Genomic DNA, 25211 nt, shown 5'->3' on the forward strand with positions numbered 1-25211 from the left:
GTCTAAAAACATTTTATTTATATCTTATCAGATTTGTTTATAAGTACTTTACAGGTTAGCTGATATTATTTAAGAATGTATGTATGTATGTATAGAGCATGAGGTGCGGAGAGGCAGAGGGAGAAATCAACAGTTGGATGCTTAACTGACTAAGCCACCCATGCACCCTAGTTTGGTTGATATTTTGAATAGTACTTTTTTTTTTTTTACAATTGCATTTTTCTTCCTTTGTGCTCATGGTTGTGATATTATGAATTTTTATAGTTTGATTTTATATGGCAATCCTGATGAACTCCTTGATTAGTTCTAGTGGATTATAAATTCTCTCAAGATTCTTAAATTATAGTATCTTTACATAAAGTGATGTAGCTTATTCATTCACATTTTTACACTTAGTTTTCTGTTATCTTATTTTCTTGACCACACTTAAATGTTTGAAATTTTAAAAGATTTAGATTATTTCCTTCTATTTTCACTTTGCTAAAGATAATTTTGTTACTATGAATGGGTGTTGACTTCTATTGAATATTTTTATATATCTATTGAGATATTTGTATAATTATTCCTCATAAATATGTTAATGTGGATTTACATTCATACATTTTTAAATGTTAAAGCACTTTTCTGTTTCTTCAAAGGATCTTACTTGGTATTTTTTAAATTAATTAATTTGACATGATAATTTATTTACTAATTTGCTACTAGTGTTTAAATTAGAAAATAAACAATAATTGCTCTTTTTCAAGAACAAACTGATTTTCAGGGATAACTAACATGGAAAATTATACAAATTATCAGTGTACACATCTCATTGGAATTTTACAGAGAAAACACTTATACAAGCATCACCCACTTTGAGAAACAGAACATTGCTCCAACCCTACAAGCTCCTCTTGCTTCCCACTCTATTCACTAGCCCCTTCAAGGGTAACCACTGTGATTATTTTTAACACCATGTATATTTTGCCTTCTTTTATTAACCTACTGAAAAGAGAGCCATTGTGTATCTTTTACTTCATGTCTGGCTTCCATTATTCTTATATTTCTCTTATATTTTTATGATTCACTCATCTCCATATTTTGAAGATGTAATTAATTTTTTCACTCTCATTTGCATGAATATACATTGAGTGAGTATATTTCAATTTATTTATTTATTTTTTATAATAAACATTTTAATTGTATATAGTTTTTAGAAGTTATTAACAATATGATATGACTGCTCTATTGTCTATTTTTTTCAATCTCAGTTAAAATTTATACAGTTACATGCACAGATGTTAAGAATATTATTCATGGTATATCTCATTTGGTCAATACCCCAATCCTTATATAAACATTTCATCACTCCTAAAAACTCCTTGTGCGCCTTTTCAATCAATTTCCCCTTTGGCCAGCTACTGTTCTGATATCTAATAATACAGATCATTTTCATCTTCATTTGAATCTCACATAATTGAAATTAGAGTAGGTACTCTTGAGTCTGATTTCCTTCATTCTTCATGTTTTTGAGGTTCATTCATGTCATTCATTTGTGTAGCTGCTCTTTTTTTTTTTTCGTTCCATTTCTGAGTAGCATTCCATTGTGTGAATATACCTCAATTTGGTTATCCATTCTCCTTTTGGAAGACATTTTGGTTGTTTTATTTTTTTTTGACAGTTATGAAACAAGCCATTATCAAAATTGTGTGTGTACATGATTCTGTGGAAATATCCTTTTATTGCCTCATATATCATCCATCAATCTCATATATTTCCATCAGACCTCTAGGGTGACCAGGTGCATCACCAATAAACAGTAGTATTTTCAAGGAATCTTTTCTTCCTGAGAAGTAGTTCTCAACAGTGGGCTGAAAACATTCAGTAAACAGATATGCTATTATCCAGGCTTTGTTGTTCCATTTTTAGATGACAGGCAGAGTAGATTTAGCAGAATTCTTAAGGACCCAAGGATTTTCAGATTGGTCACTGAGCATTGGCTTCAATGTCAAAGTCACCAGCTTATTAGCCCCTGATAAGAGAGTTAATCTGTCCTTTGAAACTTTGAAGCCAGGCATTGACTTCTCCTCTCTAGCTATGGAAGTCCTAGATGGCATCTCCTTCCAAGAGAAGGTTGCTGTGCCTACATTGAAAATCTCTTGTTAGGTGTAGCCACCTTCATTAATGACTTTAGCTACATCTCCTGGAGAACTTTCTGTAGCTTCTACATCAGCACTTGGCCACTTCATCTTGTTCTTTAATATTCTGGAGATGACCTCTTTCCTTAAATCTCATGAACCAGTTTTTGCTAGCTTCACACATTGCTTCTGCAGTTTCCTCACTTCTCATAACACTCATAGAATTGAAGAGAATTAGAGTCTTGCTCTGGATTCAGCTTGAGTTTAAGAGAATGTTGTAGCTGGGTTGATCTTTTACCCAGACCACTCAAACCTTCTTATCAGCAATAAAGTTGTTTCACTTTCTTATCATTTATGTCTTCACTGGAGTAGCACTTTCCTTTAAGAACTTTTTCTTTGCATTCACAATTTGGCTCTTAGGCCAAGAAGCCAAGTTTTTGATTTGTCTAAGCTATTGTCATGCCTTCTTCACTAAGCTTAATCATTACTAAGCTTTTGATTTGAAATGAGAGACATGCAACTCTTCCTTTCACTTGAGCAATTAGAGACTATTTTGAGGCTATTAATTGGCCTCATTTCAGTATATTTGTGCCTCAGGGAGGCCTGAAGAGAAGGAGAGAGATGTAAGAATGGTCAGTGGAGCAGTCAGATCACACACAACAATTTATTAAGTTTACTGTCTTTTATGGGTGTGGTTTGTGTCCCCCCCCCCCCAAACAATTGCAGTAGTAAAATCATAGGTCACTAGTCACAGATCACCACAGCAAATGAAATAACACTTAAAAAGTTGGAAATATTGGGAGAACTACTAAAATGTGACACAGAGACATAAAGTGAGCAAATGCTGTCGGCAAAATGGCACAGATAATCTTGCTCCACACAGTGTTGCACAAACCTTCAACCTGTACAAAGAACACAGTATCTTCAAAGATCAGTAAATTGAAGCACAGTGAAAGTAAATACACCTGTAATAGCTTTATTGGGAAATAATTGCCATAAAACAAACTGCACTTAATTTAAATGTACACTTTTTTAAAGATTTTATTTACTTATTCATTTTTGTATGAAGGAGAGAGAGAGAGAGAGAGAGAACACGAGTGGGGGGAGGGGTAGAGGGAGAATCAGACTCCCTGCTGAGCAGGGACTCTGATGCAGGACTTGATCCCAGGACCCTGGTCATGACCTGAATTGAAGGCAGATGCTTAATGGACTGAGTCACCCGGGTGCCTTGAAATGTACAATATGGCAAGTTTTTATATACTTACACACTTATGAAACAATGGCCAAAATATATCACTGCTAAAAGTTTCTTCATTGAACTTTTCATTCTCCTGTTCTTGGGCCTTCCTGCCCTCACACCTCCTCCACAGGTAACCACAGATCTGCCTTTTGAAACTACCTATTAGTTCATACTTCTTGGAGTTTTGTATGAATGGAATCATGCAATGTGATTTAAAAAAACTTCTCCTTCTTTGTTGCAGCCTAATTATTTTGAGATTCATCTATGTTACTGTGCATATCAGTAGAACAGTCCTTTAAATTGCTTAGTAGTATTCTATTATAAAAGAATATCATAGTTTGTTTAACCAGCAAGCTATGAATGGGCATTTGGTTTGCTTCTAGTTTTTGGCCACAAGAGATAAAGTTCATTCACACAGAAGTCTTTGCATGAATATATGCTTTAATTTTTCCTAGGTAAATATTTAGGAATGCAATAGCTGGATCTCACTCAAGATACATATCAAACATTTTAAGAAACATTTTAGCTCTTTTCAAAAGTGCTTATAGAGATCCCTGGGTGGCGCAGCAGTTTGGCGCCTGCCTTTGGCCCAGGGCGTGATCCTGGAGACCCGGGATCGAATCCCATGTTGGGCTCCCGGTGCATGGAGCCTGCTTCTCCCTCTGCCTATGTCTCTGCCTCTCTCTCTCTCTGTGTGACTATCATAAAAAATAAAATTAAAAAAAGTGCTTATAATATTTGAGATGCTCATGAGCAGTTTATGAGAGTTCCAGTTCTTCCAAATTCTCACCATCATGAGGGTTAGCTGCTCTAATATATGTGCATCAGTGCCTCATTTGTGGTTTTAATTCACATCTCCATAATACTAATCATGTTTAGCACTTTAAATGTGCTTATTTGCCATCTGAATATCCTCTTGCATGAGATTTATGTTAAAATATCTATTTTTTATCTTTTACCTATTTTTTATTGGGTTCTTTGTTCGTTTTATTGGTAAGCTGTATTTAGAAGCCCAGATCTAAGTATTTAGTTCAACTACTACCGATATAGTAGTATATCCACTACTATTGATCTGTTGTTGCTTCCCAGGCACCTCAGTGGACAGTTAGAGAATTAAGGATTTAATACTATACAGGGGTTCCTGGGTGGCTCAGTCAGTTGGGCAACCGCCTTGGGCTCAGGTCATGATCTCAGGGTCCTGGGATCAAGCCTCGCATCAGGGAGCCTACTTCTCCCTATGCCTCTGTCTCTCTGTCTCTGTCTCTCATGAATAAAGGAAAAAAAATATTAAAAAAATACTATCCATATGTACATCTACACATTTATACATGGTGAACACATTTACATCTGATTGTTTATTTGTGCATGTTGAAAATCATGAGTTCATAAAGGTATTTCTAATTCCAACCTAACTACCTAAGTCATTTTAGGTTTCTCTCTCTCCCTCTCTCATTTTATTTTCTGTATCTTTAACTTTATTGCTCAATATTGAGAAGTCTAGATCCCATTATCCTTAACATATTTGCTTATTTGTTGTTTCTTTGTATGGAACTAGTCTTCTCTTCATTGTCACTGCCCTCTTCCCCTCCATATGGATAATCTTTTTATTCTGCTTGGGTTCTGACCCATACAAGAGTTGACTCTTCCCCAGTGATCTCCATAACCAGCTCAGAAATCAACATATACACCACTGTGGCACAGATTACTAGGTCATACTCTTCAACCTCACCACTGGACTTACTCCTTACAGGCTCAAGCTCTGACACCTGGCTTGAGCCATCACCTGGACTCCTTGTCTCTTCCCTCAAGTGAGGGTATCAACTTTGCTTAGTCCATTTGATTGTTTTCAGAGGAAGCAAGTCCAGAAAGCAAAGCAAAAGGAAACTAGGGGAAGAGGTGGCAAGAGAAAGTGGATGAGGAAGAAATTCGCCTCACATTAAAGATGTAAATTTGTATCAGGCCAATTGAAACTTATGTTGTTGCTTCTTTGTACACATTTTTTAAGTTTCAAATGTTTCATTATCATTCAGTTCAAAACATTTTCTAATTTCCCTTGTGATTTCTTCTTTGAGAATTCAAATATCTATACATGTTTGATTTATAAATATATTTGTAAACAATTTCCTGATATTTCAGAGATTTCTAGATATTCTATTATTATAAATTCCCACTTTTATTCCACTCTGGTCAAGAACATATTCTATGTTATTTCTTAAGTTAGAAATTTATTAGATCTATGTGATAGCCCAGTATGTTACCTGTATTAAGGATAATTCCAAGTGCCCTCAGATACAATGTAACTCAGCAATTGCTGAGTTTAACCTTCTGTAAATATCAATTAGGTAAAATTGAAGGGTAGTATTATTCATATCTTCTCTATTTATTCCTGTACTCTGCCTATCAAATGTTGGGAAATGTGAAATACTGAAGTTTCCAGTTGTAATTGTGGATTTGTTTAATTCTTCTATCGCTAGGTAAGTTTTTGTTGCTGTTTTTGTTTTATGTTTGTTTTGTTTTTTACTGGACGTAGTTAGAAGCTCTGTTATTAAATACAAACATATTTAAGATGGTCATGTTTTATTGTGAAATTTACCCCGTTTCATGATGCAATGTTCCAATTTATCTTTGGCTACACTCCTTGTCTTGGAATATATTTTGTCTGAATTAACTGCTTTAAGCTTAGTGCCTGCATTTTTTTTTCTTTTTAATTTCCATTTATTTATGATAGTCACAGAGAGAGAGAGAGGCGCAGAGACACAGGCAGAGGAAGAAGCAGGCTCCATGCACCGGGAGCCCGATGTGGGACTCGATCCCGGGTCTCCAGGATCGCGCCCTGGGCCAAAGGCAGGCGCCAAACCGCTGCGCCACCCAGGGATCCCCAGTGCCTGCATTTTATATCATTTTCCAGCATTTCATTTGCAACCTATTTAAAGACGGAGATATATTTGGTCTTTGGTTTTAATATTACAATATTTATCTTTTAATAAAGTGCTTATTTCTAAGATTTCATGCAGTTTACTGATATGGTTTAAGTCTACTATCATTCTAATTTTCTTGTTCTTCCATCTGTTTTGCTGTTCCTCGTTTAGTTGTTATTCCATGTTTTGTTTTTGTTTCCAGGTTTGTCTTTTTTTTTTTTTTTTTTTTTTTTTTTGCATTCTAAGCCTAGGTTTATTCAACACAATCTTTTCACTCTACACTACAAAGTACAAACACAATGTTATCTAAGATGTTGCCAAGTTCCAGAAACACAAAACAGAAAGTGTATAGTGCTGACTGCACAATAAAAGCTGAAAAAACATAAATAACAGCGGTGACAGCAGGGCTGAGATGACCGTGAAGAGCTGGTTCTTAGCTTGCTCACCAGTTTTCGAGAGAGAAAAGGAGACATGGGGTGGTGTGTATGTGTGTGTGTGTGTGTGTGTGCGCGCACACACATGGGTACATGTAAGAACAGAACCACTTGGGGCAACTAATATACAGTGACCCAAGAGATCAGAAGAGGACTCAAGCAGGGGAGCAGGGCTAAAGACTAACAGGAATAGCAATTGTGAAAAGTACATCCTTTCCTGAGAGTCACCGAGCCCTCCACACTGGCCCCAGATCATCAGTGGAATGGGAAAGCTTGCTTCTAGCCTAGTGCTGCACTGCCACCCAGAGTCCTGCTGGTCCTGCTGGCTTTGCCACTACACTGAGTCTCAGGAACTGGGAACATGGAATCTTTCTAGCCAGAAAATTGGAGGGGATCTTTACAGGCACACATTTGAACACCACCACTTCTGCAGTGGGAGCTTGGCCCTAAGTGGATCCTTAGATAAGTAACAACACTGAGTTGGACACGATGTAAGTTACAGATGGTAGAGCCTGCTTAAGGGGATGGGTTGAGCTGGGGCTGCTTGTGGCTGTGCTGCTGGAGTGGGGACAAGGTTGCAGATGCACATGAGATCCGCAGGGCAGGGGTACAACCTGATCTTCTTCTATGGGGGGAACTGGAAACACAGGGGAGGTAGTGGCAGCACCTGGGGGTGGACTAGACCAGGGGACTAGGAGCAAGCACGGTGGGAGCAGTAATCTCCTGGCCACGGACTTGCCTTGCATCCAGGAGCTTCTGTGCTTTCTTGGCTTCATCTGGATTCTCAAACTCCCTGGATTCAAAACTGTTGCATAGATGGAAGTGAATCCTTTTTACAACCATGTCAATCATTTTCCCATGGGTAGATAGAGATTATCCCCATCATGTGATCCTTGGTCACATTCCTGGTGAGCCTCCCAATGTGCCCTTTGGTGGAGTTAGAGCCAAACCTCCATCTTTTCCTTTCCTTTTGGGTGATTTAGATTTGGAGCAGGAACCTCACTCGTTGTCATCTCTACACCAAGAAATACTGGGAGAACATGGGGAGCTACAATATGTGCTAGACTTACGCAGTGCCCAGGGAGGAAGAGCCAGAGCTGCTGCAGGAGCCAAAGCTGCTGGCCGAACTGGATGAGACTGGTACTGCTGCCACACTGGGAGCGCTGCACCTCTTTCTTTGATCCTTGCCATGACCATTCTGACTGGACTCCTTGGTGCTCTGTTTACTTTTAGAGGGATCCTTGGACTTCTCATCAGAGTAGCTTTTGCATTTGGTAGAAGAAGGGGCTCTAGTGCTGGACTTTTTTCATTACTACTATTATTATTATTTACTTCTACCAAGTTCTTCTCTTTCACTCCTCCCTTTCTGATGGTGCTCAAAGCAGTAATGGTGGCATCACATAGCTAAATCCTCACTTCTAAGTCCAGGCTGATAAATGATCCCTATTTGACTACAGTTCTTACCAAATGGCAGCAACTCCCCTATCCAGGTGCGGGGGCTGAGACTGCTCCCATGGAAGGGCTGGCATTGCAGACATGGGTCTCCAGCCTGTGTAGAGGCCCAGGGCAAAGGCCAGACTCCTGCTGTGCTGTGTCTCAGGGCCTGGCTGGGCTGCATCAGAGCAAATAAAGACACAGCATTCTGATTTTTGCCAAGGCTATGACCAACCTGTCTCCCTATCTCTGGTGGTTTTCTGTTTTTGTTTTGGTTTTTTGTTTTTTTTCCTTCAATCTTTTGGTTACTTGAATATTTTTAATATTTTTTTCCCATTTAATACTTCATTTTATTTTTTATACTTCTTTGTATAGCTATTATGTTAAAGTGCTCATTTGAACAATTACAAGAAACAGTCTTAATTATAAGAGGGAGCCTTAATTAACTATAGTCTATTTAAAAGTAATACTGTATTTTAAAGTAATATATTTTTATTATCTTACAGTTCCTGTGGATAAGGACTGGACAGATCTTGGATAGTTCCATCACTTCACAGACTCCCATGAAGCTTTATAAAGTTGTCATTGGGGGCTGGAGTCATCTCAGGGAGGTAGGGAAGCTGAAGGGACTCCATTTTTAGAAAAGCTCCCTGTCTGCTCTTTTACACTAGGTCTCATTTACTCATATTCTATATTTTGCCTCTGAATAAGCCAAGGAAACTATTTTTCCCTTCAAGGGACAAGCAAGAAAGTTAATCATTCTCTGAGTTTTGTCCTAGGATCTAAACACCTGTCCTAGGATCTAAACATCTAAACATATAAGAAGCTCTGCACTCAGGGATCCCTGGGTGGCTCAGCGGTTTTGCGCCTGCCTTTGGCCCAGAGTGCGATCCTGGAGTCCTGGGATCGAGTCCCGCGTCGGGCTCCTGGCATGGAGCCTGCTTCTCCCTCTGCCTCTCTCTCTCTCTCTGATAAATAAATAAAAAATAAATCTTGAAAAAAAAAAAAAGAAGAAGAAGCTCTGCACTCAGTGGAGAGTCTCCTGGAGATTCTCTCTGTCCCTCTCCCTCTGCTCGGATGCTCTCTCTCTCACTCTCTCTCCAAATAAGTTAATCAAAGAAAGAAAGAAAGAAAAGCATAGCCTACAAGAAGTGTTATGCTCTAGGAATGAGAAAAAAAAACCTGAAATTATCCAGACTTAATAACAAAGCCTATGCATTCAAGATAACCTGCCATTTATTTCTTATCAGAAGAAAATATAACAAAATGAGTGTATATACAGAATACTCAATTTTTTATTCTGCACTGAGAAATTTATGTGGCTATAATTAAAATACATGACTAAAATAGCATGAGGTTTGGAAACATAATAAAGGAAATTGTGCTGCTGTCACATTCTTTTTTTTTTTTTGTTATACAAAATGTATTTTATTTATATTATTTTGTATATCACATAACATAGAAGTATAGATATATTATTTTTGTATTGCTGCAGAACAAATTTATTTTTTATTTTATTTTTTATTTTATTTTATTTTTTTTATTGGTGTTCAATTTACTAACATACAGAATAACACCCAGTGCCCGTCACCCATTCACTCCCACCCCCCGCCCTCCTCCCCTTCTACCACCCCTAGTTCGTTTCCCAGAGTTAGCAGTCTTTACGTTCTGTCTCCCTTTCTGATATTTCCCACACATTTCTTCTCCCTTCCCTTATTTTCCCTTTCACTATTATTTATATTCCCCAAATGAATGAGAACATATAATGTTTGTCCTTCTCCGACTGACTTACTTCACTCAGCATAATACCCTCCAGTTCCATCCACGTTGAAGCAAATGGTGGGTATTTGTCATTTCTAATAGCTGAGTAATATTCCATTGTATACATAAACCACATCTTCTTTATCCATTCATCTTTCGTTGGACACCGATGCTGTCACATTCTTATATGTAATGACAGAGGCAGTTGTTGGTAGCATTGTAAAATGGCTCCCAGTGATCCCTATCTCCTAGTGCTATCTCCTAGTGCCCATGCAATGTGTAAATTCACTTCCTGAGTGTGAACTGCACCTAGTGACTAGTTTCTAATGAGTATGATATTGTAAAATCTAATCACTTCCAAGGTTAAGTCATAAATGATAGTATAGATAGTTCCTATTCAAACACGACCAGAGACAATGGAAGACCTCTCTGTAATATCATCATTAAAAGTCACTAAGCTCCCAGAACACCGGGGCAGTTGGTTAAGTGTCAACTCTTAGTTTCAGCTCTAGCTGATGATCTCAGGGTCATGGGATGGACCCTGTTTAAGGCTCTGCACTTAGCAGTCTGCTTGGGACTCTCACTCCCTCTCCCACTGCTCCTCCATACCATGCTCTTTCTCTCTCTCTCTAATAAAGAAATACATCCTAAAAAATAAAACTGCTGAACTCCCACACATTATCTGTTGTTTTTCTAGGGGTGCATTTCCTCTCTCTACAAATACCATGAAATCTTTCTCAATACCCCACAACCATTCCATCTCAGTTTGAATGTTCGTTATACTGGAAACATGTTATACCACAGAGATGTTAAAATATTTCAAAAAATAGAGTGAAGATATAATGTGACTGGCCAATGGATATTTAAAGTAAGGTATCATTATTTATCATGTTTTCAGTAACCAATTACTGTCAAAGTGTTTCAGCTTCAATTGATACCTGATTGATCCATTCTTTGTGACAAACTGATTATGAACAATGTAAGATTTCACTATTTCCTGAATGCAAGTTTGTCTTGGTTTTGTATTTTGAATGAGTTTTTGTTCTCTGCTTTTTAGTTCTTATTTCAAGCATTATTTAAAGATATTACTTGTTGTTTTTCAGTGTTTTAGATATAGTGCAAATGGACTTCATGCCCTCCAGTTCATCATTTCTGCAAGTCTATATTTTGATGAGCTAACAGGTCTATTTTATCACACTTTGGGAACTTATACTCAGCAAGAAGAGTATCCAGTAGCTTTTCAAAAACAATCTTTCATGTTCAGGCAGATCACAGTGGTTTTTCCAACTTTGGGCTGAGTGTCACAGTTTTCACTTATGTTAACACAATACAGTATCAACTCCAAATTCTAAAATATTTGTGTGGAATCAGAAAAGACCCCAAATAGCCAGGGGAATTTTAAAAAAATAAAACCATATCTGGGGGCATCACAATGCCAGATTTCAGGTTGTACTACAAAGCTGTGGTCATCAAGACAGTGTGGTACTGGCACAAAAACAGACACATAGATCAATGGAACAGAATAGAGAACCCAGAAGTGGACCCTGAACTTTATGGTCAACTAATATTCGATAAAGGAGGGAAGACTATCCACTGAAAGAAAGACAGTCTCTTCAATAAATGGTGCTGGGAAAATTGGACATCCACATGCAGAAGAATGAAACTAGACCACTCTCTTTCACCATACACAAAGATAAACTCAAAATGGATGAAAGATCTAAATGTGAGACAAGAGTCCATCAAAATCCTAGAGGATAACACAGGCAACACCCTTTTTGAACTCGGCCACAGTAACTTCTTGCAAGATACATCCACGAAAGCAAAAGAAACAAAAGCAAAAATGATCTATTGGGACTTCATCAAGATAAGAAGCTTTTGCACAGAAAAGGATACAGTCAACAAAACTAGAAGACAACCTACAGAATGGGAGAAGATATTTGCAAATGACGTATTAGATAAAGGGCTAGTTTCCAAGACCTATAAAGAACTTATTAAACTGAACACCAAAGAAACAAACAATCCAATCATGAAATGGGCAAAAGACATGAAGAGAAATCTCACAGAGGAAGACATAGACATGGCCAACACGCACATGAGAAAATGCTCTGCATCACTTGCCATCAGGGAAATACAAATCAAAACCACAATGAGATACCACCTCACACCAGTGAGAATGGGGAAAATTAACAAGGCAGGAAACCACAAATGTTGGAGAGGATGCAGAGAAAAGGGACCCCTCTTGCACTGTTGGTGGGAATGTGAACTGGTGCAGCCACTCTGGAAAACTGTGTGGAGGTTCCTCAAAGAGTTAAAAATAGACCTGCCCTACGACCCAGCAATTGCACTGTTGGGGATTTGCCCCAAAGATACAAATGCAATGAAACGCTGGGACACCTGCACCCTGATGTTTATAGCAGCAATGTCCACAGTAGCCAAACTGTGGAAGGAGCCTCGGTGTCCATCGAAAGATGATGGATAAAGAAGATGTGGTCTATGTATACAATGGAATATTCCTCAGCCATTAGAAACGACAAATACCCACCATTTGCTTCAACGTGGATGGAACTGGAGGGTATTATGCTGAGTGAAATAAGTCAATCAGAGAAGGACAAACATTATATGGTCTCATTCATTTGGGGACTATAAATAATAGTGAAAGGGAATAGAAGGGAAGGGAGAAGAAATGGGTAGGAAATATCAGAAAGGGAGACAGAACATGAAGACTCCTAACTCTGGGAAACGAACTAGGGGTGGTGGAAGGGAGGAGGGTGGGGTGAATGGGGGAGGAGGGTGGGGTGAATGGGTGACAGGCACTGAGGGGGGCACTTGACGGGATTAGCACTGGGTTTTATTCTGTATGTTGGCAAATTGAACACCAATAAAAAATAAATTTATTATTAAAAAATAAAAAAATAAAACATTTCCTTAATATCATCTAAATTAGGTATGGATAAGGCTTAAGGTACAATTTATTTTTGCATCAACATTTCTCTCCATCTGTGAATCTGTAAAACTAGACAAGTCATCTGCTTCCAAGACACAACTCTAAGACACACTGGATAGACATTCTAACTCCAAACAGGAGAAATTGGAAGAAAGGTGTCATGGGTCCCAAGAAAGTCTCAAACTTAACAGGGAAATTTTCTTTAAATTTTAAGGCTTAGAAATAATCTTCTTTGACTCCAAACTCTGTCATTTCTAGTAATCTAGCCTAGTAGTAATCCCAGTAGAGCCAAAGAAATAATCAGCAAAGTTGCACGATACAAGATCCCTGTGCAAAATCAGTAGTATTTCTAAATACTAGTAATGGGCAATCTAAAAGTGTAATTAAGAAAGTAATTTTAGGGACGCCTGGGTGGCTCTGGTTGAGTGTCTGCCTTCAGCTCAGGGAGTGATCCCAGAGTACTGGGATCGAGTCCTACATCAGGCTCCCTACATGGAGCCTGCTTCTCCATCTGGCTATGTCTCTGACTCTCCCTCTGTGTCTCTCATGAATAAATAAATAAAACCTAAAAAAAAGCAGTTTTATTTATACCAATATCAAGACAATAAGTGCTTAGAAATTAACCAAAGTGGTACAAGAGTTGTATAATAAAAATTACACAAAATGTTTCTGAAAGATCTTAGAAAAGGCGAAAGATTTATACGATCTGAAGAGAAACCAGAGTATCTGAAAGATATTAGACTCAAATAAATGGAATATACCACATGTTCGTGGATTGGGAGAATTGATCTTGTTGAATGACAATATTCTTCAAAGTTATCTCCAAGTTCAATATATCTATTAAAATCTCAACAGCATTTTCTGAGGGTGGGGATGCAATGGAAAAACTGCTCCTAAATTTCATATGGATTTTAAAAGGACAAAAAAAACCACCCAAACAATCTTGGAGAAGATTTTCAAAGTTAGAAAACCCACACTTTCTTGATTGCCAGACTTAGTACAAAGCCACAGTAATTAAAGCAGTGTTGTACTGTCATGAAGCTATAAATATAGATCAAGGGAATACATATGAAAGTCTAGAAATAGAGTCTCAAGCAAAATAATGAATTTGGACCAATACATTACTCCATATACAAAAACTAACTCAAAATGAATCAAAGGCCTAAATCTAATATACAAAATCCTTAACAACAAAACATAAGATTAAATCTTTATGACCTTGGATCTCGTAATTACATGTGACATCAAAAACATGAGCAATAACAGCATCAAGATACATAGATTGGCCTTAATGAAAATTAAACTTTTGCTCACTTAAGGACACTATCAAAAGAAAGAAAAAAATTTCTACAAAGTGGGAGGGAATATTTGCAAATCATATATCTGATAAGCATGTGGTATCCAAAATATATGAATAACTCTTACAATTCAATAATAACAAGTCAAACAATACAGTTCAGAAATATCAAAAGATCTTGGAAAGACCTTTCTCCAAAGAAGATATACAAATACGAGTCAACAATCACATGAATAGATGCTCAATGTCATTAGTCACTAGGAAAACACAAATAATAAACTATAGTAAGGTACTATTTTAGACTCACTAGAATGACTAGATTAAAGAAAGGGAGGGTTGGAAATAATATACTGTTGAGGATGTGGAGAAATTAGAACACTTGTACATTGCTAGTGAGAATATAAAGTAGCATAGCCTGTGGAAACAGTTTGTCAGTTCCTCAATAATTCAAGCAAAAAATATTAAAAAATGGAATTTTACGCTTATACATTTACTGGAAATAATTGAAAACAGGTAACCAAACAAAACCTTGCATGTATATGAATGTTCACAGAAACACTATTCACAAAACCAAAACTCACAAAACCCAAACAACTCAAATATTTATCAACTGCTATGTTTATAAACAAAATGTGGTCTATTCATACCATGCAATATTATTCAATCATAGAAATGAAATACTGACACATGCTACAACATGGATTATCTTCAAAAATGTTATGCTAAGTAAAAGAAACAAGCCACAAAAGACCACGAATTGTATGATTCCATTATATGAAACAGGAAAATTGATGGAGCTAGAAAGACTACTGTTTTCCACTGGCTGAGAGAAGTGAGAACATGGAATTACTGATGGCTTCCTTTGGGAAACAATGTTCAGGAACTAGATACTGCTAATAGTTGTGCAATATTTTGAAAGTACTTAATGCCATTGATTTGTACTTATTAAATTGGCAAAATGGTTAAATATGCATTTTACCACATTTTACCACAAGGTATGCAAAACTAAAATTAGTAAATCCTCAGCATAGCTGAAATTATCAGTACATGTCTAAATCTCTTGGTTAAAGACGAAATCACAAGTATGGTTAGAAAATTTTTTTCAACTGAATAATAAAATTACAATCAATATAAGGTTTTTAGCATGGATCTATAACAATATTTGAAGGAAAATACACATTTTGAATGCCTATAATAGAAAATTTTAAAAAGTTAAAAAGAGCTCAACCAACATGGGGGCCTGAGTGACTCATTTAGTTAAGTGTCTGCCTTTGGCTCAGATCATGATCTCAGAGTCCTGGGATCTAGGCTAGCATTGGGTTCCTGCTCAGTGGGAAGTCTGTTTCTCTGTCCCTCTGTCTCTCCCCATCCCCCACCACTCATGCTCTCTTAAATAAATAAATAAATCAAAAATAAAATAAATAAATAATAAAATATTTTGAAGAAATAGACCAAAACAACAAACAACAACCTAAATTTCTATATCAAGAACCAAGAAAAGAAAAACAAACTGAAAGAAAAAATAATAAAGGTAAGACAAGAAATCAATAAAATACATAATAAATAACATTGATAAAGTCAAGATTGGTCCTTTGACCAAAAAATTGTAACTGATAAATCTTTAACAAGCCTCATAAAAGAAAAAATAATAGAGGAACGCCAAATTACTGATAGTAGAAAGAAAGAATATCACTACAGATATTCCAACATTATGCTAATATATTCAAAGATTATTTTTATGAAGTGGAAAAATTCCCTGGTCACAAATAAAGGAAAAACACACAAAAGGAAATATAAAACTTCCATCATTTAAAATTTTTAATATAATTTGGTTCCAGAGCTCAGGTATTCCCTATTTCAAAATAGATAAGTACAGTGGTATTTTTTTTCCCCAAAATTTAAGTAGGAAATAATTTCAGTCTTTCAAAAACTCTGTGAAAGATATACTGCTTAAATTGATTTTATAAAGACTAGCATAACCTTGATACCAAAACCTTACAAAGATCTTACAAGGAAAAAAAAATACACCCACATTGTCAGTGAAAATAAATGCAAAAACAATTACAAATGTGAGCTATTTTGGTGCAATGATATATTAAAAAAGAGATCATATTACCTAGAGGAAGCTTTTTTCAAGAATGCAATGTGGTTTAACATTGGAATATTAACCAATTAAATGCAAAATGTGGAGGAGGAAAGAGATAAATCATATGAATATATTTATTTAAGATTTTATTTATATATTTATTTTAGAGAAAGAGGAGCAGAGGGAAAAGGAGATGGACAAGCAGACTCTGTGCAGAGCAGAGAGCCTCATGGGGGCTTAATTTCATGACCCTGAGATCATGACCTGAGCTGAAATCAAGTCAGACACTTAACTATCTGAGCCACCCAGGAGCTCCATGAATATTTCAATAGACACATAAAATATTCGATAAAATTCATTATTACATTTATAATAATTTTTAATCAACTTAGGAATAGATGAATGCTCCTGAAGTTTGATAAAATATAAAGAAAATAATGAAGAGCAAAAATCATGGATAAAATGAAATATCAAATATCATTTACATAGAGGCAAGGCAAAACTATTTCTATAAATACTTGTATTCAGTGTTTTGTGAGACATCTAGTTCAGTGCAATATAATGAGAAAAAGCAAAAGAAAAATTATAAAGCGTGGAATGATAAAAATAAATTGTCGTTATTGTAGATGATTTAATTATGTACATAGAAACAGCCATCCCCCTGAAAAATTCAAATAAATTATTAGATGTAAAAAATGAATTTACTAAAAGCTAATATACAAATGAGTTCAGTATAAAACTCAATTACACCTTTATATATCGGTAATCAAACTGGAAGTGAAATTTAAAAGTATCTCACACGTGGGGTGCCTGGCTGGCTCTGTTGATTAAGTGTATCTTTAGGCTCAGGTCATAATCCTAGGATACTGGGACTAAGTTCCTCACTCACATCAGGCTCACTGCTCAGTGGGGAGTCTGCTTTTCCCTCTGCCTCTTCTCCTGGCTTGTCTTCTTTCTCTCTCAAATGAATAAATAAAATCTTTAATTTTTTTTTTAAATCTCATAAATGGCATCAAGAAAACAAAAAACTTGCAGGAATCTCACATAGAAACTATAAAACATTGCTGAAAATAATTTTCAAGTAAGTTAATAGAAAGGAATGTCCTGTTTGTAGACTGTAATTCTAAATTTCGTTAAGATACCATATTCCCGAAAATTTATCTAGCTTCATCACAATTGTTTACAGGAATCCCAATTTTTTTCAACAATTGACAAATGATTCTACAGTTCATATGGAAAGTATATACTAAGTATTAGCCAATGCAGTTTTATAGAAAAATAAAACTGGAAGTCTCAGGCTACTAGATTTCAAGGCTTATTATGAATTTACACTAATAAAATTATGCTATTGATAAAAGAATAGGCAAATAGAACAATGGGAGAAAATATAAATTAGAAATAAAGAAATTGACCTTATATATGTATTGTCAGTTGCTATAAAAATAAGTTTCAATATTGAGAGAAAAAAAATATTCTCCCTCCAAAATTGTGCTAGATCAACTATCAAAAAAAAGGGGGGGGGAGGGGGAAGAGAAAAAACAATCTTAATTCTAGCCTCATTCTCTATAGAAAAACATTCCTGGATTGATTAGACAAGTAAATATAACAGGTTCAAAAATAAAATTTCTATAAATCAAAAAAAATCAAGAAATCATTGATTTGACCATGGGGTTAATGAAATAATTTCTTTAACTGGACATGAGTAACACGAATCATCAAAAAAAAGATTTATAAATGGCAGTATATTAATTTAGGCTTTTCATCAAAGTGAGTATGAAGAAACTGAAAAGATAAACCATGAAATATATGTATATTCATCATATATATATCAAAAGAGGGCAATTTTTCTAGCCATAACCAGACTCAATATTTTTATTGTACACTGGTGAATAAATATGCAAATGTATTTTCACCTTTTTCTAATAATGCAATAGTCTAACATTTATTCAAGTGGATTATGATGATTATTTTTGCTAAACTAAGCATGTTTGGTGTGACTTACAAGAATACTTACGTGATTTACACTCATAATCATTGTTATTAATATTATTATTACTGAAGTATAATTGACATGCAATGTTATATTAATTTCAGGTATACAACATAGTGACTTGACAAATCTATATACTTGTGTTCACCATGATAAATGCGGTCACCATTTGTCATCATACAATGTTATTATTATAGTATTGACTCTATTCCCTATGCAGTATTTTTCATCCCTGTGGCTTATCTTATAACTGGAAGTTTGTATCTCTTAATATCCACTACCTATTTCCCCACCCCCACTGTCACTTACCCTCTGGTAACCATCAGTTTATTCTCTGTATTTGTGAGTCCATTTCTGTTTTTGTTTGTTTGCTTATTTCTTTTATTTTTGTTTAAAATTCCACATATAAGTGAAATGATACAGTATTTATCTTCCTCTAACTTTGTTTATTTAGCATAATACTCTCTAGGTCCATCCATGTTGGTGCAATGCCAAGATTTCATTCTTTTGTGTATAAACACCACATCTTCTATCTATATTGTATTTTATGTATCCTATATTTATATTCCACCATTAATCCATCAATGGACACTTGGGTTGCTTCCATATCTTGGCTGTTGTAAATAATGCTGCATTACAATGGGGTACATATATCTTTTAGAATTACCATTTTCATTTCTTTGTGTAAATATCCTGTAGCTGAATTATAGGATCATTTGGTGTTTCTATGCTAATTTTTTGAGAAACCTCCATACTGTTTTCCATAGTGGCTGCACCAATTTATATTCCACCCAACAGTGTACAATAGTACCCTTTCTCCACACCCTTGTCAACACTTGCTATTTTTTTGACTTTTTTTAATATTAGCCATTCTAACAAGTCAGAGGTGATATCTCATTATGGTTTTGATTTTAATTTCAAAAAAGGTAATTTTAATATTTGATGTAAAAATTATATCAAATCTATAAAAATGCAAACCAGTCACATTTTAATAAATGGACAGAAGACTTAAACAAGAAATTCACAAAAGTCAACATTCAAATAGATAATTTATTATAGCATTTTGCAACTACTAGAATGTTGAAAGCAAAAGCACAAGCAAACAAAAACTCTGCTTGATATCCCAATTAAAAAAAAAGGATAATATCCAAGATTAGTAAGAATGTGAGGCAGCTAGAAATTTCATATAGCATATAGCTTGCCTTTATGGAATGCATTTTCTATAGAAAACATTTTAGAAATATATTATAAAATTAATATTACCTTATTAACAGCCATTCTACTCTTATATGAGAATAAGCACTTGTGTCCACCAAAAGACTTGAACATGAATGTTTACAGCCCCTTTACTTATAATAACCAATATACTATAAATAACCTAAAAATCCATCAACAGGGCAGGTACACAAATTGTGGTATATCTCTAAAATGAAATATTACATAGATTTGAGAAATAATGAACCAATCCCCATATAAGAGAGTAGACAAATCTTGCAGACATCATTCTATCTGTAATAATTCAGACACAAAAGAGTACTTATAGTGTAATTCCTTGAGAGATGTTAAAACATGGATAATTAGTATCAATGGCGAAGCAAAGAAGAGTAGTGATCTTTGTGTTATGTGTGAGGGAAATTATGGACTGTGAGAGGGCCTCCATAGAGCTGGAAATTATATAAATCTTAATCTGGTTGATTTTACATGATTGTTATTAATACATACAATTTATTGAGTTGCACATTTGAGATTCGGGTACTTTATTGCATGTGTTTTACATTAATATAAACATATCAGATATTCACAGAGAAAAATAGTACTTTTAGGTAAGAAAATGTATGCAATAGACACTCATTAAGCATATAAGACTTGTTAGCTATAGAGTGAGAGGAGTGGAGTTTAGAATACAGGGGAACAAACTATGTAGTAAAGGAGAATCCTAGAAAGCACTGAACTAACATTGGATTATAAAGATCAAGCAATTGTACAATCTCTTTTCTAGTAGTAAAAAATGGCATCATGTTGTGTGTTGCTTAGATTTGTTCACAATATTATTTTGAATGACTGTAAACTATTGCGTATAATGGTTGCCTGATTTCTTTAATTATTATTAGTTAGTTAACAATCCCTGATATGAAGGACATATTTCTACAGATATTTCTTAAAGGTTTCATTTATTTATTTGAGAGAGAGAGAGACCGTGCAGACGAGCCCAAACAGGAGGAGGGGCAGAGGAAGAGGAAGAAGCAGACTTCCAACCGAGCAGGGAGACAGTATTGGGGCTCCATCCTAGGACCCTGGGATCATGACCTAAGCTGAAGGTAGACTTTTAACCAATTGAGCCACTCAGGCATTCCTTCAGATATTTTTCAGTAAAAAGGGTGCTCTCCAAGTTCCACAAGAGTTTCCAAAATCAGATTGTTTGCTATATACATATAATTATGCTTCATTGTTTTTATTGTTGTTTATTTTTAATACAGTAAAAAAGCATCCCTGACATTTATCAGTTGGTAGCTGCAGTGTGTTCTGTTTAACATAAATTAATTCATATAACAATACATTACACTAGCTCAGTGGTTCTCAACTAGGGGTGACTTGGTCCTCACAGAACATTTGGCAATGACTGGAGACATGTTTGATTGTCTTGACTGGAAACAGAGGTTTTTCTGGCGTCTAACGGGTCAAGTGCAGGGTGCTGCTAAATACCCTACAATACACAGGACTACTCTCCACAACAAATGATTAATTGGCCCAAAACATCAAGAGTGCCAATGGCTGAAAACCTCTAAATTAGATCTATCTGTGGACTTGATGGAACAAGACAAAAGAGATCACTTTGTAATCATGTCTGAGCACAGACAGAAACAAAAGCACAATGTGCAAAATGCAGCAACAACCGAGCTTTCTTCACAACATTAGTGACTCCTAGGCCACCAATTACAGATCTAGTCCCTCTCCATTAATCTTGTCTATTCAATTACGAGAATTGATATATCCAATCATGGAATAGTCCCTCCTCTACTTGACAGTACTCAGTCTAGAGAAAATTCTCCTTCTCTGAATTCTCTCACAAGTTGTCTAATATTAGCTTTGAATTATCTCATTCATATGACATAAGCTCAAATCATATAACAAGCCCTTCATATTTCCCTTCTTGAAAGACATCATGATTCCCTCTAGTGTGTGCTGCTCTTTGCTGCTGTAAGAATACACCCAGCTACAGGTAAATTTTGTTTGGCTACAGGTCTGTGTTACCTCCTGCCAATCTTTGGCTGGTGACCACTTTTGGTTTATGTGATTTTTGTTGTCTTTGTTGTTGAATTTTAGAAAGTTGTATTTGTAAGAGAACCTTGAAAGAGAAAACAATATAGCACCTCCAAAATATGCCTTTATGACATAAGGATGATTTGGAGTTGATTATTGTGAGAAAAAGCAAACACAGGAGAACATCTGAAAACAAAGAAGGAGTTATCTTTGTAAAAGAAGCTTACATTTATAAAGGAAATCTCAATCTGTAAGGGGGTCTCCCACTCTGTACCAGGAATAGACAAATGGCTAAATCACAAGAAACTTTTATCAGTGGAGAAAGTGGGAACTTAAGTCTGCATAAGGAATCTTACTCTTGGGCAGCCCGGGTGGTTCAGTGGTTTAGCGCCGCCTTCAGCCCAGGGCCTGATCCTGGAGACTCAGGATAGAGTCCCTTGTCAGGCTCCCTGCATGGAACTTGCTTCTTCCTCCGCCTGCGTCTCTGCCCTTGTGTCTCTCATTAATAAATAAATAAAATCTTTAAAAAAAAAAAAAAAGAATCTTACTCTCGTTTACCCTGCCTTTTCTAGTACCCTTTTTGTAACTGGCCTCCCACATTTTTCTTTCTTTTGTCTTTAGCTTAAGATGACACGTAAGCTTGAGTTCTGAGCCACCTCTGAGACTTACTCATTTTTCTCTGAGTATCTCTCCCATACACGTGTTAATATACTTTTGTTGTTGTTGTTAATCTACTATTACAGGGGTTTCAGCCATGAACTCTGAATGGTGAAGGGAAAGTTGTTTTTCCTCCCCTGCAACCTCAAGGTGTTCTTTTAAATATAGATGATGTCATTAAAGATGAACTGCATCTGCAACTGGTGGTCTAGACAGAGAAAAGTAATTATTGATCAAACTATCTGGATCGAGGCTAGATGAATACACACACACACATACTCTCCTCATTTCATTTTATTCTTCAGTTTAAGGTTTATACTCTGTAATATACTTTTTGAAAAATACTTTAATTATCTATATCTTCTTTGTCCCTCAGACTGGAATGTTAGGTTCTTAAGGACAATAAATGTGTCACATTTAATTTATTGCATGTATGGCACAAGTCGTACTACAATTTAAAAAAATCAATAAATGTCTACTGTTATACTTTAGTTATAATTCTGCTTAAACATTCATTGGCTAACCCCAACTTCATTATAAGTACTTTAAAAGCCAGAATAATATGGTAAACTTTTTAATAGCAGATAGTAGATGTTATTTTTTTAAGAGATGAATAAATTGTCCTAATTGAGGTATTTCTATACATTCCATGGTATAACTTACTATCATGGCTAATGAAACTGATGTGATGGCATTTGATTGCAACTGCAGGAAACTGGAATTTAAAAAGGTTTTTCCTTAATGCATGATTTCATTAAGGACATTGTTGAACCACACATTCCATTAGCAGTTACAAGTTAGGAATGCAGGTGTGTTTCCTGCCTTTCTCATCCGTAGGTAAGGGCAGCAGTGATTCAGCCATCCCAGATATGTGATCTCAGCTGATGTCAAGTGTTTGGAATAGAGCCTTACTGCTGTATCCCCTCAAAATGTTATTTCTAGACTGACCAGGTCCTGTAGCATACTGTGCATATTCAAACTGTCGGCTCTTTAGAATGAAGACTTTTCAATCAGCCAGGAGATGTAGGCAAACTGGCTTCCCACCACCTCAGAGACTGCATTTGCCCCAGCTGGCTAAGCACCAAGTACTCAGGGACCTGATGGCCAGGTTTCCTTTGAGAGAGTAGACACTGATAGCTCTCAATTGGTTCAGTAACTGAAGAGGAACTTGCTACCAATCTTTGGACTGTGGGAGATCGACAGTCCCATGGTGCTGAAAATAAATAAATAAATAAAAAAATAAAAAAATAAATAAATAAACAAATAAAGAAATAAAGTAAGTAAGTAAGTAAGAATGCAACCATGAGGGCAGCCTGTGTGGTTCAGCGGTTTAGTGCTGCCTTCCAGCCAGGGTGTGATCCTGGAGACTCCAGATCGAGTCCCACGTCGGGCTCCCTGCATGGGGTCTGCTTCTCCCTCTGCCTTTGTCTCTGCCTCTCTCTCTCTCTCTCTCTCTCTCTGTCTCTCATAAATAAATAAAATCTTAAAAGAAAAAGAGTGCAACATGAATAGAATTATCCCTGTTTTCGAAGAGCTATATATCATTTTATTTGGGAGTGAGGTATTGACAAGTAAACAATCACAAAACAATAGCATATGCTAAAATAGGGGGGGGGGGACACATTCACAGGAGAATAAGTGTGGTTCATTTAACCCAAGGAAGTAGAGGAGTGTCAACCAAGAAATGCCTACTAGTGATCTTGATTGATATGTTAGCTGAATTTGGGAGGGTTGCTCAGAATCTGCCAATTAAACCAGGAGTCTGTTCCTTTCAAGCAGTGGAAAGATACCTCAAAGATGAAGAGGTAAAAAAAAAAAAAAAGTGTGGTACTTTTAGCAAAATGCTAAGAAAAGAGTCAAGTTTACTGTACAAGGTGAAGGAAGGAAATGGACTGCGAAGCTAGACAGAAATGAGATCATAATAGGCTATGTGCCATCTAAAAACGTTGAACTATATCCTGAAGGAGAATTTTTACCTGTTTAATTGTATGATTTTACAAAGTCTCATGAGACCTCACTCTTCAAGTCCCGTAGGCCAGATCTCCAACCCTTAGTAGTCAGCATTCTTTCATGGAAGTATTTATGTAGCCTTTGAATTTTACTCAATTCTTTGTAGATTGCCAGAGGGAATGAGGCAGTATGGTTCTTTCAGGATAAAATGCCAGTTATGCAGTTCAAGTTCATAGCAAATGTTCCATTTGGAATTTCAGCAGAGAGGAAGCATTCCTATAGGAGACCTTGCCTAAGAAGATGCTAATCTGTTGTATTAAAATAAGGGGAAAGGAGAAAAGAAAAGCCTTGTTTCAGGTTCAGTAGCTAGTGATTCTGAGAGGACAGAACTGAGTGACCTTCCTGAACCCCAGCTAAGCCAATAAGCTCCTGATATTAGCCAGAAACCCAAATGCTCTAACCCCCAGTTCAAGCAGCCTTACCCGGCTGCTTCTGTTTTGTATGCTGGCTTCATTACAGAATTCTTACAGGAGTGCAGAACTGTTGGAGTTTCCTTCATGACTGACTTTCAACATTAACCTCTAGGTTAGCAAACTGCCTAATATAAGGACCAGAAAATGCCTTTAGGTTATCATTCTCACCTGAAGCATGCACCATAAAATATAAACAATCAGCCTTTACACATGACTGCACCCTTTGGGAAGCATACAGAGAGAACTTTCCACTAACTTACTTTATATTGCAAAGTTACTGAAACATATTTTATATGATTTCTTGCTTGGGCTTGATTTCAGACAAAAGGAGAGCTAAAGGGTCCTTTCCTAGGACCAGCCCAGCCCTAAACCCAGAATGAGAATGGAAAATACTTTCTTTCATCAATTGGAACATGGGCTGGGCTACGACTATAGTAGCAGACTCAACTGTACTAACTTGTCCTTTTATTGCATAAGACTCAGACTGAACTGTGATCCCAAATTTCGAGTTGAAGCCCTTACTGCCAAAGTGATTTTATTCAGAGAAAAGGACTTATGGGGAGGTAATTAAGATTAAATAAAATCATAAGGGTAGAGACCTAATCCTATAAGATGAGTATCCTTAAAAGAAGAGAAAGAGACACCAGAG

The 25211-nt window shown here is 36.1% G+C and overlaps 1 pseudogene; it reads right to left on the minus strand.

Annotated features, from left to right (window-relative positions):
* Nucleotides 1-7387: 7387 nt before the first annotated feature.
* LOC144291384 (uncharacterized) lies at nt 7388-24648 on the minus strand (annotated as a pseudogene).
* Between the last annotated feature and the right edge of the window lie 563 nt (nt 24649-25211).

Source organism: Canis aureus, chromosome 20, assembly GCF_053574225.1.
Source record: "Canis aureus isolate CA01 chromosome 20, VMU_Caureus_v.1.0, whole genome shotgun sequence".
Lineage (NCBI taxonomy): Eukaryota > Metazoa > Chordata > Mammalia > Carnivora > Canidae > Canis > Canis aureus.